We start from the raw sequence: 12,856 nt of genomic DNA, 5'->3' as shown, positions 1-12,856 counted from the left end.
TCACCCAGTAGGTAAAAAATCCTTCTCGGTACTCACTGTCTTCTCGACCTCTTCCTGCATGCTGATGTCATTATGTTCTCCCTCTGCTTGCTTAATACAACAGCACAACCACAGAAAACAAACACAGTAATATAATCTTTGAGTCCTAATTCTTACAAATTTCATCTTACTCTTTTTTTTTCAGCAACTTTTCTCCACTCCGCTTGCTCATGCTCATCTATGAATTAACTTTTCGATGAAGTAGCCTTTGAACTTAATAACACAGTGGTGGAGGTAGTATTCAGACCCTTTACTTCAGCAAAGGTACCAATACAGCAAATCCTTCATTGTAAGTCCTGCATGAAAAATCCTTCCTTAGTAAAAGCACATGAGTATTAGCAGCAAAATGTAGTTAAATTATATCAGAAAAGTAATGGTTAGGTCCCTCTTACTGAGTGATAGGAACCTAACCACCACTTGATTAATCTGAGAGGAAACATACATACATACATCTGTTTTCAGCTTTTGGACTTTTTCTCTATTCTTTGATTTTTGTTGAGATATATTGAAATGAAACCATGTGAGAAGTTTACAGGGAAAAATCACTATTTAGTGGAGCTGTTAATAACTCATAGACATCTGAAATGTGACCCTATCTGTACACTGCTTTTTGTAAAATGTCAGAGGCCAAAAAGCTTTGAAACCACGGGTTTAATCTCTAACTATGCATTGCATTTTAATGCTTGTTAAACTATCCTTTGTGTGAAATACTCATGTTAAAAATAACTACTACTAAAAATAACCATTGCCAGATGAGTGTATTGGAGTAAAAAGTACAATATTTCCCTCTGAACCCAAAAGAGGTTAACCATGATGGGCAGCAAATTCTGTAACAGACCAGCAGGGGGATCCATACACTTTTTAACCTGTGCCAGAGAGTTGATGGAACCAAATTATTCATAATCAGAACTCTTCCTCTGTACAATATGTGAGGTAACAGCTACCTCCACTTGGCCAACCGCCCCTCCACCTTCTCCTCCACTTTCTTCCAGTTCTTCTGTACAGTCTGATCAGATCAGAACAGGTCTGCTAGTATGCCTTTTCTGATTGGAGGTCTTCAATGCAACCTTTTCACAAGAGACATTGAGAGTGTACTGGTGACAAAGCTGCTTGATTTCCACTTTCCCACAATCCCACCACAGCTTCAATGATGTAAAATCTCCTTTCCAAGTTCTAAAAACTTTCCAAAACTAGAATTACTGCCTCACAGTTGTATGCCTCCACCTGTCAGACTAATTTCAGATCACATCTTTGTTTTTCCAGAGTCAGATAAAATATTAACCATTTGTGTGAAATTTTGTCATAATTGCTGTGTGAAAACTTGAGTAATGCTAAAAAGTATTTTGTGAAGTCACAATACCCTTGACTTTGACCACCAAAATCTAATCAGTTCTTTCGTACCAAATTTGAAGAAATTATCTCAAGGAATTCATTAGGCCAAAACTGTGTATGGTGAGGTCACCAAGACCTTTGACCACAAAAATCTTATCAGTTCATCCTTGAGTCCAACTGAATGTTTGTGCCAAGTTTCAAGAAGTGTTACTGAGATGAGTTTCTCTTAAATGTGCATCTAATAACAAACAAGTGTTACAGTGCCAGTATGCAGACTTGTATTTCAGATTTGCAATAACACATTACACAACACTGTGGGAATGATCTGATCAGAACCCTAGTATCCTGCAGTATCCTGCACCCTTTTAAAATATTGAAATGATGCTTAAAACAAAAAACAACAACAAAAAAAACCAACAAAAAAGAACCCAACTGTCTCATCTGGCCATAGAAAAATAGGAAAATAAGAAGCAAAAGTCGTAACAAGGTTTCCGTACGTGAACCTGCGGAAGGATCACTACTGTTTCTGAACACCCATGTGTTACTGTCTGTGTTTCTCAAGCATTTCTCTCCATACATCATTTAACCTATGAGCCTACACCAGCTGCTTTGTGGCACATTTTGAAGCAGCATGAGGCTCAGTATGGTTAATGTCCAGCTTATTGTTCTCTGTACAGTTAAAATCTCCTCCAAGAATTAAAAAGTGTTCAGGACCACACTGACTTAAAATTACACAGAGCTCATTTAAATACTGAACTCTGTGCACTGTGTTGGGTGTGTAGATAGTCTCAGGCTCTGGATGCTCCTCCTGCTGCTGCTCTCTCAACCCGCGTACTACTCTATTCTTGGCCTGAAAGCCACTGGTGTTCATCTGCTTTCTCTTGAGAGCAGGGACTTTAAACACATTGTCATCCACCATCAGGTCCTCATCAGTGTCCCTCAGAGTGTCCTTTGCTACTCTGTCTGCAGTGTTCAACACGGCCGGCTCTTGTCCTCCTGAGCTCTATCACAGCTGTTACTTTCTGGCTATGTCCACGCTACTGTTTTCATTTTAAAATGCATCACTTTTGCTACATTTGTGCCTGGAATCCACACTACTCCTGAATTTTCTAAAAGGAGACATTTGGAAATGATGCTGGCTATGTGTTAGTTTGAAAACTCCAGCCATGCGTTTGTAGTCTGGATGGGCAAAACAGAGACCTCTGGAAACAATGATATAGACAACCACAGTCACTCCCTGATTGGGTCTTATCAGTCTTGACTACCAGCTGTCAAAAGCAGTATGGATAATGAATTACAAGCGCTACTGACGTTGCTGTCTTTGCTAGCAGCTGTTGTGCACTACCTGCTTCCTGTTTAAACTGGCTCGCGCATACCAAGTGTACGTGAATGGTCATGTATATGCATTTTCAGGTGTGTTAGTATGGACGGAGATCATTTCTCATATGAAGCTAAAGCTTTGTCTGGATGGAGATTGTTTTCATTTCTCTCCAGAAATGTTTTAAACTCTGTAAAAATCTGCTATGATTAATATTTTGTTTAACATGGTTTTCCTGCATAAAAGGTGAAAAAAAAAATCTCAAAAACCGGGGCTGTAAGCACATCTACACTCCTCGTTGAAAAATCTGGATCAGGCCTTATGCCCCACCCACCACTGCTGCTTGCGCTTGGTTGACAGGTGAAACAACAGAGCATATCAAGATGGTTAATGGAGGAAACATCACAAAGGCTGCATGTTTGTGCCTCAGTCATATCCAGACTCAGGAGTTTTTGAGTTTTTTGTGACCAAAATTGGTGACTGGAAGACATATCAGAACTGTATGCGTAGCTCACTGTTTACGTTGTTTGTAAGCTTGTAACCGCGTCAGTAGCTGTGCAAACTCTGGCCCTCTGTCCTGACAAGGTCTTGGGTTTATTTTGTCCGCCCCCTCATCTCCACAAGTTGACAGGATTGGTTCATACACCTAATATGACCTATTAATCCCTGGCTGTCTGAATCTGCTTTTATGAGACTGTTATTGGTTCACAGTGACCCTCTTTCCTGCAGCCAAAACACTTCAAGGCCCCAAAGTTGACAAACACCACATATTCAAAGTCATCAGCCTTCACACTTAAACCTAGATGGAGGTCCTCATCTTTTTTACTGAAGATCATGTGAACCTGCCATCTGTGAGAGACAACATGTTTCACCAGTGAAGACCTTCCTGACCATCCTGACTGCAACCTCTTGAATGGGGAGACAATCTTCCTGTGTCTCGACAGTTCCTTCAGAATCTCATCACTGATGAATGGTGATATGTAAGACATCATCACTATCTTTACTGGTGTACTCACTGGTGAGACTGATACAAAGGTGTTGTTGATCACTACACTGCTCGCAACCAGTTTCTTTCTTTGCCTTTTCAATCTCTTCCAAAAAAAAATCACGACTGCACTGTAATGTAAATCTGAGCACCTGATTTAACACTGCTGTAACCCCCAACTCTCTCCACGACCATACTACACTGACCACTAACCAGCTGTAGGGATTAGGATTTTATCTTTATATTATCCATACACTTTTTGATCCAGCTAATACTATCACTTAAGAATTCGATAAATTAAATAAAGAACACGATTAGAATTGTCTTGAACTGAATTGGCTTTTTTGTCTGAGCAGTTGCTCAATTTGTGGTAAACAAAGACAGCTTTCCTTTTAGCTTTTTCTAACAATTGGCTATTGTTAGAAAGAGTGATGTCGTTGTGTAAATAACACTGGGAGACATCGGACATAATAGTTGAAAATATTTCTTTTATAGATGCTTGTTGAACAGGTTGTTTGATAAAGTTCTTATTACTATTTTTTCATCATTATTAATATTACCATTACTATCACTACAATTATTATTAATTTCTTATTGCTATTATTATATGATTTTGAAATATTATTAATTCATTTATTTATCCATTCACTTTTTGTTATTGTTAATATCTATTTATTTACTCAATTTATTTTATTTATTAAGGGCAAGGGAATGATCCCACATCTCTCACGTCTTTTAATACACTACATTAGATAGGGTTAAAAAGAAAAAAAGAAATACTCAAGTATTATACCTTGAAATTGTTCAAAAACCACAGCCATTGATAAACTCTATGGCCTTGTTCATTACCTGCCAATAACATGCGTCTTACAAGTAGACAGATGTAAAATGAACAAATGAGCAAATGAACACTTATGTATTTAGCTAGTCAGACAGACGGCTCCATTGTTAACGTGTGTGTGTGTGTGTGTGTGTGTGTGAGAGAGAGAGAGAGAGAGAGAGAGACTGAGAGAAACAGAGAGAGAGGGTGCGGAGGAGCTGGGCAATCATCGGCTCTGCACAGCTCAAATGAGATAAGCCTTAAGCCACTTGAAAGAGTCAAATATTCTGGTTTCATTGTGAGACTGTGGTGGCACAACTGAGTAGGCAGTCTTTTAGTGTGGCCCAGGACACGTTGCTAAAAGAATGTGGCCACAGACATGTTCTGATGTAGTCTCAGTGCCTCTTGGGTGCGTCACCTGAACTTAGTGCTGTCCACCTGTGATCGGATCACCCCATCTCTATAACAAAATCCACCAGTCTCACTGCTCACAACTCCCATATTTGAAAATCCTTTCACTATCAGCTAGCCAACATTAGCTAGCTAAACTGTAACTTGGGCAAAAGTTAACTAGCTAACATTAGCACTCCTCCACAAATAATTGACATAATCAAATTCAGATTCTCTGGTGGTGAGAAAGTAAAGTGTCTTAAACAAGCAAGATCGTTAACCACTGCTACTTACATTTACCTTCATCACGCAGATGGTGAGGTGACACGGTGCGATGCGAGTGCCATGCAGGGCATGTGGTTGCAGGATGTTCTGAAGGGAGTGAGGCAGGCAGATCAAAGAGGCGGCGCGAGGTTTTGACGTGGGAGAAACAAACAGAAGAGACTTATCTTCCAAATTAAGAAAAGGTTTGAAAACATTGTTCAATGTAGAGGTCACCGGGTAGCCAAGTGGTTACTCCATATAACACGAAAAGCGATGCTTTTATCAGCGGAGTCGCCCGTTCGACTCCCGACAACCCCGGCTCTTTTGTGCATGTCATTACGTCTCCTTTTGCCCCTTTCCTTTGACTCTCTACTGTCCTATCTAATAAAAGCAAAAATGCCCAAACTATTTCTTCTAAAAAAACATTCTTCCTGTCCATCACAGTCAGAGGGTGTCAGCTGGGATTGGCTCCAGCGCCTGCTCTTCTGATAAGCCTCTGATAAGCGGCATGGAAAATGAATGAAAAAATGAATGAATGATTTGCTCCGTGAGAAGTTTTCAAAAGTTCATTTCTGCGTTACTTATCATTCAATGTGTATTTAGTAAAGCCATGTTTCCTTGTTAAACTAATGTGTTTAACCTTTCCCTTGCCTTTCCAAATGGTCGTTTCAATGAGAGATACAAAAATACAGTTAGAAAAAGTAATGATGACGTTGCTGCTCCATAGACACTCAGCAGACATGACAGCAGCAGAGAGTTATTCAGACCATCAGGGAACGTGACAAATCAGTTATTGTAATTTAATTTATATAATTAGTCCCATGCTGCTATGCAGGCAGGTGTGTTGCTCTGTGTCTCTGTAGTTCTGAAACTGTCTCGTGATTCAATAACAGGTTTTTAGGTTAGTATGCCTTTATGAAAATTATGAATAGAGTGCCTCAACACTGAAATCTAGTGATATAATTTTGCGTTTTTGGTTAGCATAATTAAAGAATATATGCTGATTGTGCCTCCAGTCCATTAAGTCGGAACATCAGAGCACAGTTTGTATGCATTACAATAGTCTTTGAGCTTAAAGATTCTGTAAAGCAGAAAAAACATATGAGTTCTGAGTTTGCCACACCACAGAAAAATGGCATATGAAACCCCCTGCCAAATTTGAATGAATAAAAATATTGCCAAATATGTAAAATAAGGTTTGAAACTTGTGAAAAAATAAGCAGTATTATCAACTCTGGAACGCTGGGGGCATGTCCGCTGGAGGCACCGTCGGGAGAGCTTCTGCATCGCTTTTAAAGGTCTAACAAATTTATGCTGAAAGGAAACATGACTGCGTCCAACAGCTACACTGATTGTACACAGACACAGTTAAAATGATCTGTTGAACTTGTGATTATTCATTTCTGTATCACATTACAACTACAACAGCTAAGGTGCTATGAGAACGGCTTTGTTTGCAAAATAAAAAGGTGGCATTAACAATGTATAAAATACAAATATGTAAAAATTATCTAAGAATGTTATTAGAAAGTGGAACAATTACATAAGTTGATGTATATGTTTAGCCCATGTATAAATGCTTATGTTGTACATGTGTGTTACATAAATATAGGTATATCCATCCCATCTATCTATCTATCTGATAGACAGATAGATATATAGACACACACACACACACACACACACACACACACAAATTGAATATATATTGATAACATATATGGTTGCAATACCTTATACCTTATAAAAACAAATCATAAAGATATTTTTAAAATATGCTCACACACAAAATTTACTATGGGTATTTCATATATGTTATAAACGTATATCTTCATAAACTGTATATGTGTGATAATAGTATATGTTGCCATATATGTTATAACTAACATATATGGCAACATCATTCTTGATATAGGGACATATGTGTCAGATAATACATTTCTTGTGAGGACTGTCTAAAGCAGCTATCAACATTCCTCATACTACTAGTGCAAAGGTACCCATGCAGGTGCAAGGTATCTCATGTGGAGTGCCAATGCCTTCCCCCCTTTGAGATTTCTATCACTTCCAAGGGGATTAGCAAGCATCATGGAATGGGTGAGTAATTGAAACCTTACTATACTACAACCAAGTTGTAGGCCTAAAATACAATTTATTGTATTTCATGTCAATTTATTGTCATTGTATTCTTCCAATAGAGACTGTTAATCATGGAAGTTGTCTCAAACGTAACATATATAATGTACATTGTAAACTGGACAGGAACAGGGGTAGAGAGTCCTCATGACATGCAGGAAAGAGTTGGGCCAGTTGAGAGTCGAACCGGTGACTGCCTGCTAGAGCGTCTTTCACTCACGTGGTACACGCACCAACCACTTGAGCATCCAGGCCGCCCTGTACATTGTAATTTTTTGACCCAGACAAAATGAAGTACAAAACATGAAGTGAATACTGGTCAGGATCAACAGTTGTGTGATTTGTGTTATGTATTTGAGTTTCTGAGGTCAGCAGGCATGACTCCCTGCTTTTAGATCACATTGCACAGAAAATGACTCAGATTGAGTGAATCCTGTTCAGAAACACCAGTCATGCAGCCTTTGTGAAACTTTTCAGTTACTGAGGTTGGCAGACATGAGACCCTGATTTTTGGTTACATTGCACAGAAAATCACTCAGATTGAGTGAATACTGATCAGAAACAAAAGCTATGCAGTCTTTGTGAAACTTTTCAGTTTCTGAGGTTGGCATGTATGTAGGACTACTCTTAGGTCAAATTGCACAGAAAATCATTCAGACTGACAGAATACTGATCAGAAACACCAGTTGTGCAGTCTTTGTGAAACTTTTCAGTTTCTGCATGTATGTAGTTCTACTCTTAGGTCACATTGCACAGAAAATCACTCAGATTGAGTGAATACTGATCAGAAACAAAAGTGATGCAATCTATGTGAAACCTTTCAGTTTTTGACGTTGACAGATATGAATCCCTGGTTTTAGATCACATTGCACAGAAAATCATTAAATCTGGCTGAATTCTGTTCAGAAACAAAAGTTATGCGGTCTTTGTGAAACTTTTCAGTTTCTGACATCGGCAGGCATGACTCCCTGATTTTCGGTTACATTGCACAGAAAATCACTCAGATTGAGTGAATGATGGACAGAATCAACACTTGGTGGTTTTTGTGAAGCTTTTCAGTTTCTGAGGTCTGCAGGCCTGAAACAGGCATTTTCAAAAAGAGTCAACTGAAAACCACTCAGTGTGAGTGAATACTTGTCAGAATCATCACTTGTGTGATTTTTGTGAAGCTTTTCAGTTTCTGAGGTCTTCAGGCCTGAAACAGGCATTTTCAAAAATAGTCAACTGAAAACCACTCTGCAAACTGAAGCTTTTCAGTTTCTGAGGTTTGCAGGCATGAAACAATAATTTTTGAGTGCAGTCAACTGAAAACCACTCAGTATGAGTGAATACTGGTCAGAATCAACACGTGTGTGATTTTTGTGAAGCTTTTCAGTTTCTGAGGTCTGCAGGCTTAAAACAGGCATTTACAAAGATAGTCAACTGAAAACCACTCAGTGTGAATGAATACTGGTCAGAATCAACACTTGTGTGATTTTTGTGAAGCTTTTCAGTTTCTGAGGTTTGCAGGCACACACACTAATTTTCGAGTGCAGTCACCTGAAAAACCACTCAGTGCGAGTGAATACTGGTCAGAATCAACACTTGTGTGATTTTTTGTGAAGGTTTTCAGTTTCTGAGGTTTGCAGGCAAGAAAAACTAATTTTCGAGAGCAATCACCTGAAAACCACTCAGTGTGAGTGAATACTGGTCAGAATCAACACTTGTGTGATTTTTGTGAAGCTTTTCAGTTTATGAGGTTTGCAGGCCTGAAACAAAACTTTTCAAAGTTAGTCAACTGAAAATGACTCTGTGAGTGAATACTAGTCAGAATCAACACGTGTGTGATTTTTGTGAAGCTTTTCAGGTTCTGAGGTTTGCAGGCTTGAAATGGGCATTTTCAAAAATAGTCAACTGAAAACCACTCTGCAAACTGAAGCTTTTCAGTTTCTGAGGTTTGCAGGCATGAAACAATAATTTTCAAGTACAGTCAACTGAAAACCACTCAGTATGAGTGAATACTGGTCAGAATCAACACTTGTGTGATTTTTGTGAAGCTTTTCAGTTTCTGAGGTCTGCAGGCTTGAAACAGGTATTTTCAGAGATAGTCAACTGACAATGACTCAGTGTGAGTGAATACTGGTCAGAATCAACACTTGTGTGATTTTTGTGAAGCTTTTCAGTTTCTGAGGTTTGCAGGCATGAAACGATAATTTTCGAGTGCAGTCAACTGAAAATGACTCAGTGTGAGTGAATACTAGTCAGAATCAACACTTGTGTGATTTTTGTGAAGCTTTTCAGTTTCTGAAGTGTGCGGCCATGAAACACTAATTTTTGAGGACAGTCAACTGAAAATGACTCAGTATGAGTGAATACTGGTCAGAATCAACACTTGTGTGATTTTTGTGAAGGTTTTCAGTTTCTAGGTTTTGTAGGCAAGAAACACTCATTTGTGAGAGCAGTCACATGAAAACCACTCAGTGAGTGAATACTGGTGAGAATAAACACTTGTGTGATTTTTGTGAAGCTTTTCAGTTTCTGAGGTCTTCAGGCCTGAAACGGGCATTTTCAAAAATAGTCAACTGAAAACCACTCTGCAAACTGAAGCTTTTCAGTTTCTGAGGTTTGGAGGCATGAAACAATAATTTTCAAGTACAGTCAACTGAAAACCACTCAGTATGAGTGAATACTGGTCAGAATCAACACGTGTGTGATTTTTGTGAAGCTTTTCAGTTTCTGAGGTTTGCAGGCATAAAACACTAATTTTCGAGAGCAGTCACCTGAAAACCACTCAATGTGAGTGAATACTGGTCACAATCAACAATTGTGTGATTTTTGTGAGGCTTTTCAGTTTCTGAGGTCGGTCCTAATTTATGAACTGTTTGTGAGAAATGAAAGGAAACTTGTATTTCTATGCACTGAGGACCTGATGATGCTGAGAGCAGACAAACATCACACCCCAGGCTCTGATCACAGAGTCACTGGGCAGTAAGACTCCAATGATCCTGGACATATCGGCCAGTTTCTGGAGTAAAGTGAATCGATTTCATTCGAACTATGAGCTGAACCATTGTACAGGCGTGCATAGAAATAAAATAACAGCAGTAACACACTGAGACAAAGAGAAACTGATCAGCTTGTGTAAATTGATGAAGTATATGCAATATAACAAAGTAAATCTGTAGCAGAGGACACCCTGCAGACACTTAATGTTCCTGTTACATGATGCAGTCACAGAAGTTATATCCACTGCAGTGAAATGAATTACCTTATGGTGAAATGTTTAATGAATCCACACAGGTTAGTCTCTGGCTTATTAAGACCTGGTTAATGTTCATTATTATTTCTGATTGGAGTCTTGACTCCTGTTTAATCCTGAGTCAACACGCTGCCCTTTACAAACAGAGTTGATGTGTTTACAGCAGGGGTACTCAAATACAAATCTTCAAGGGCCACAAAGATGATTTTCAGTGACTCAAAGGTCCATTTATTGAGGTTGGTCAGGCCAGTTTACCATTAAGTTTAAAAAAAATAAATCAGCACCTCCATAGAGTCATAACAGGTAACAAACAAACATATCAAGATCTCAGAAATCAAATATCATGAAAAACTATTTTACATTCTTAGTGTGTCAGTGTGAAACACAGCTTAATGAGAGAAATTTTTCAGTCCATTCTTCTTTGAATTGGCGATTTTCACTGTCCACTTTCACTGTTTTTTTCGTGCACAATCTAGGCTCCCTCCCCTGCTCTCTGGCAAAGTGACAATGCGAACGGCTTCAAAAGCGAAAGTGAAACTTAAAAATGTGCTCACAGCGCGACCCATTAACAGGCTGTCTGTGTATCGTTGGCATGGAGACAAGTCCCGATAGGTATACGTGTTAACCCAAAATCGTGTTGGCCCGGGGGCCGCCTATTGCGTACCGCTGGTACACACAGACTTTAAACGGTTTATTGCTGCCTTATGGAAATGAGTCACTCTGCAGAATAATGTCACTGTTCAGGATGTGATTGTTATTGGTGCTTTAAACAGTCCGAAAATATGTCATAGTTTGCAATCACACACTGAGGTTCCACTCTAGTTACCAGGTTGTTGACAGTTGTTAGCACGGAGGACTGGACGGCTGGAATTTAACACAGACGTACGAAGGAGGAAGTCTCAGGGCTGGGTATCGAACTCTGAGACTTTTATGGACCAACTGAATTAGTCTGATACTATAGAGGAGCTTGTATATGAGTGAATCTGATCAGTGTCAGCGAGCCAATCAGCATGCAGCAAGATCTAATAATGCTGGTGATTGGCTGTTTATTTACACAAACATGTTTGTTAAGAGGCTGAGACTAAAAATGAAAGTAAAAGGTAAAAATTAAAACTAAAGTAAAAGGTGTACCAGAATGTGTATTCAATTCAATTCAATTTTATTTGTATAGCACCAAATCATGAACAGCTGTATAGGTAATGGTGTTATCGATAATAATGACAGATAACAGTGGTTAATAGTAATGATGAGTAGTGGTGATCTGGATCCTGCTGCTCCAGAGGCAGAGATACCTGCAGAATGAGGACAGAGAGAGAGAGAGAGAGAGAGCGCCCAGTGAATCATGGGAATCCCCCAGCAGTCTAGCTCTATAGCAGCATAACTAAGGGATGGCTCAGGACATACCCGAGCCAGCCCTAACTATAAGCTTTACCAAACAGGACAGTTTTAAGCCTGATCTTAAAGGTAGAGAGGGTGTCTGTTTCCCGAACCCACACTGGGAGCTGGTTCCACAGGAGAGGAGCCTGATAGCTGAAGGCTCTGCCCCCCATTCTACTCTTACAAACTCTGGGAACCACAAGTAGACCTGCATTTAGAGAGCGAAGTGTCCTATTGGGAAAATAGGGAACTATAAACTCTTTAAGGTACGAGGGTGCCTGACCATTAATGGCTTTGTAGGTGAGGAGGAGGATTTTAAATTCTATCCTGGATTTTACAGGGAGCCAATGCAGAGTATTGTAATCTTGTTTTTGTTCAAATGGATTTGATAAAACTGGTATCAATAAGTATCAGTATCAGTACTGATCTAGAAAATCAAATAAACATGGCATTAACTGAAGTAGGATATTATTACAGCACAGCTGCTGTTTATGCAAAGAAAACTGTATATATTATTATATATATTATTATCAGCTCCTACTGTTAGACAAGGTCAAGAAGTGCAACACTGATTTGAACCTGTAGATGACAATGCAAGTGTGGAGTTACTCTTAAAACCTGTGTTTGCACGGTTCTTCACGATTCACTCAAAGGCTCCAGGAAGCACAACATGAATTTGAAGGTGAGGCTTTTCAAACACACAGTTTTTCTTCGGCTGTGTCTCCACAAACTGTAATAAACACAGCTGCATCGACACCCTGTGCTTCTGTCTGACCGTCATCATCACTGCGAGTCTGATGTTGTGTTGTTGGCTTCAGGGTCAATTCATTATTTCTTTTTGTAAAGTTCTTTGTAACATTTTCAAAAGTGCTAAATAAATAAAGTTTATTGTATAAAGGTTATTAGTAATGTAATACCTCTCTCAGAGTTTGTTGTCTCATTAAGCTTCTAAAGGGC

At 39.1% G+C, this 12,856-nt stretch overlaps 1 long non-coding RNA gene across 1 annotated transcript in view; it reads left to right on the top strand.

Moving 5' to 3' along the window:
- The window catches only part of LOC139613731 (uncharacterized), a 353,034-nt gene that overhangs the window by 60,315 nt on the left and 279,863 nt on the right, over nt 1–12,856 (top strand). The gene's annotated exons all lie outside the window — the stretch shown is intronic.

The sequence above is a fragment of the Trachinotus anak genome, unplaced genomic scaffold (assembly GCF_046630095.1).
Source record: "Trachinotus anak isolate AG129_WGS33_773 ecotype Australia unplaced genomic scaffold, CSIRO_AGI_Tana_v1 ptg000032l, whole genome shotgun sequence".
Lineage (NCBI taxonomy): Eukaryota > Metazoa > Chordata > Actinopteri > Carangiformes > Carangidae > Trachinotus > Trachinotus anak.
Note: the sequence above shows the minus strand (reverse complement) of the source record. Positions and strands in the feature narration are given on the sequence as shown.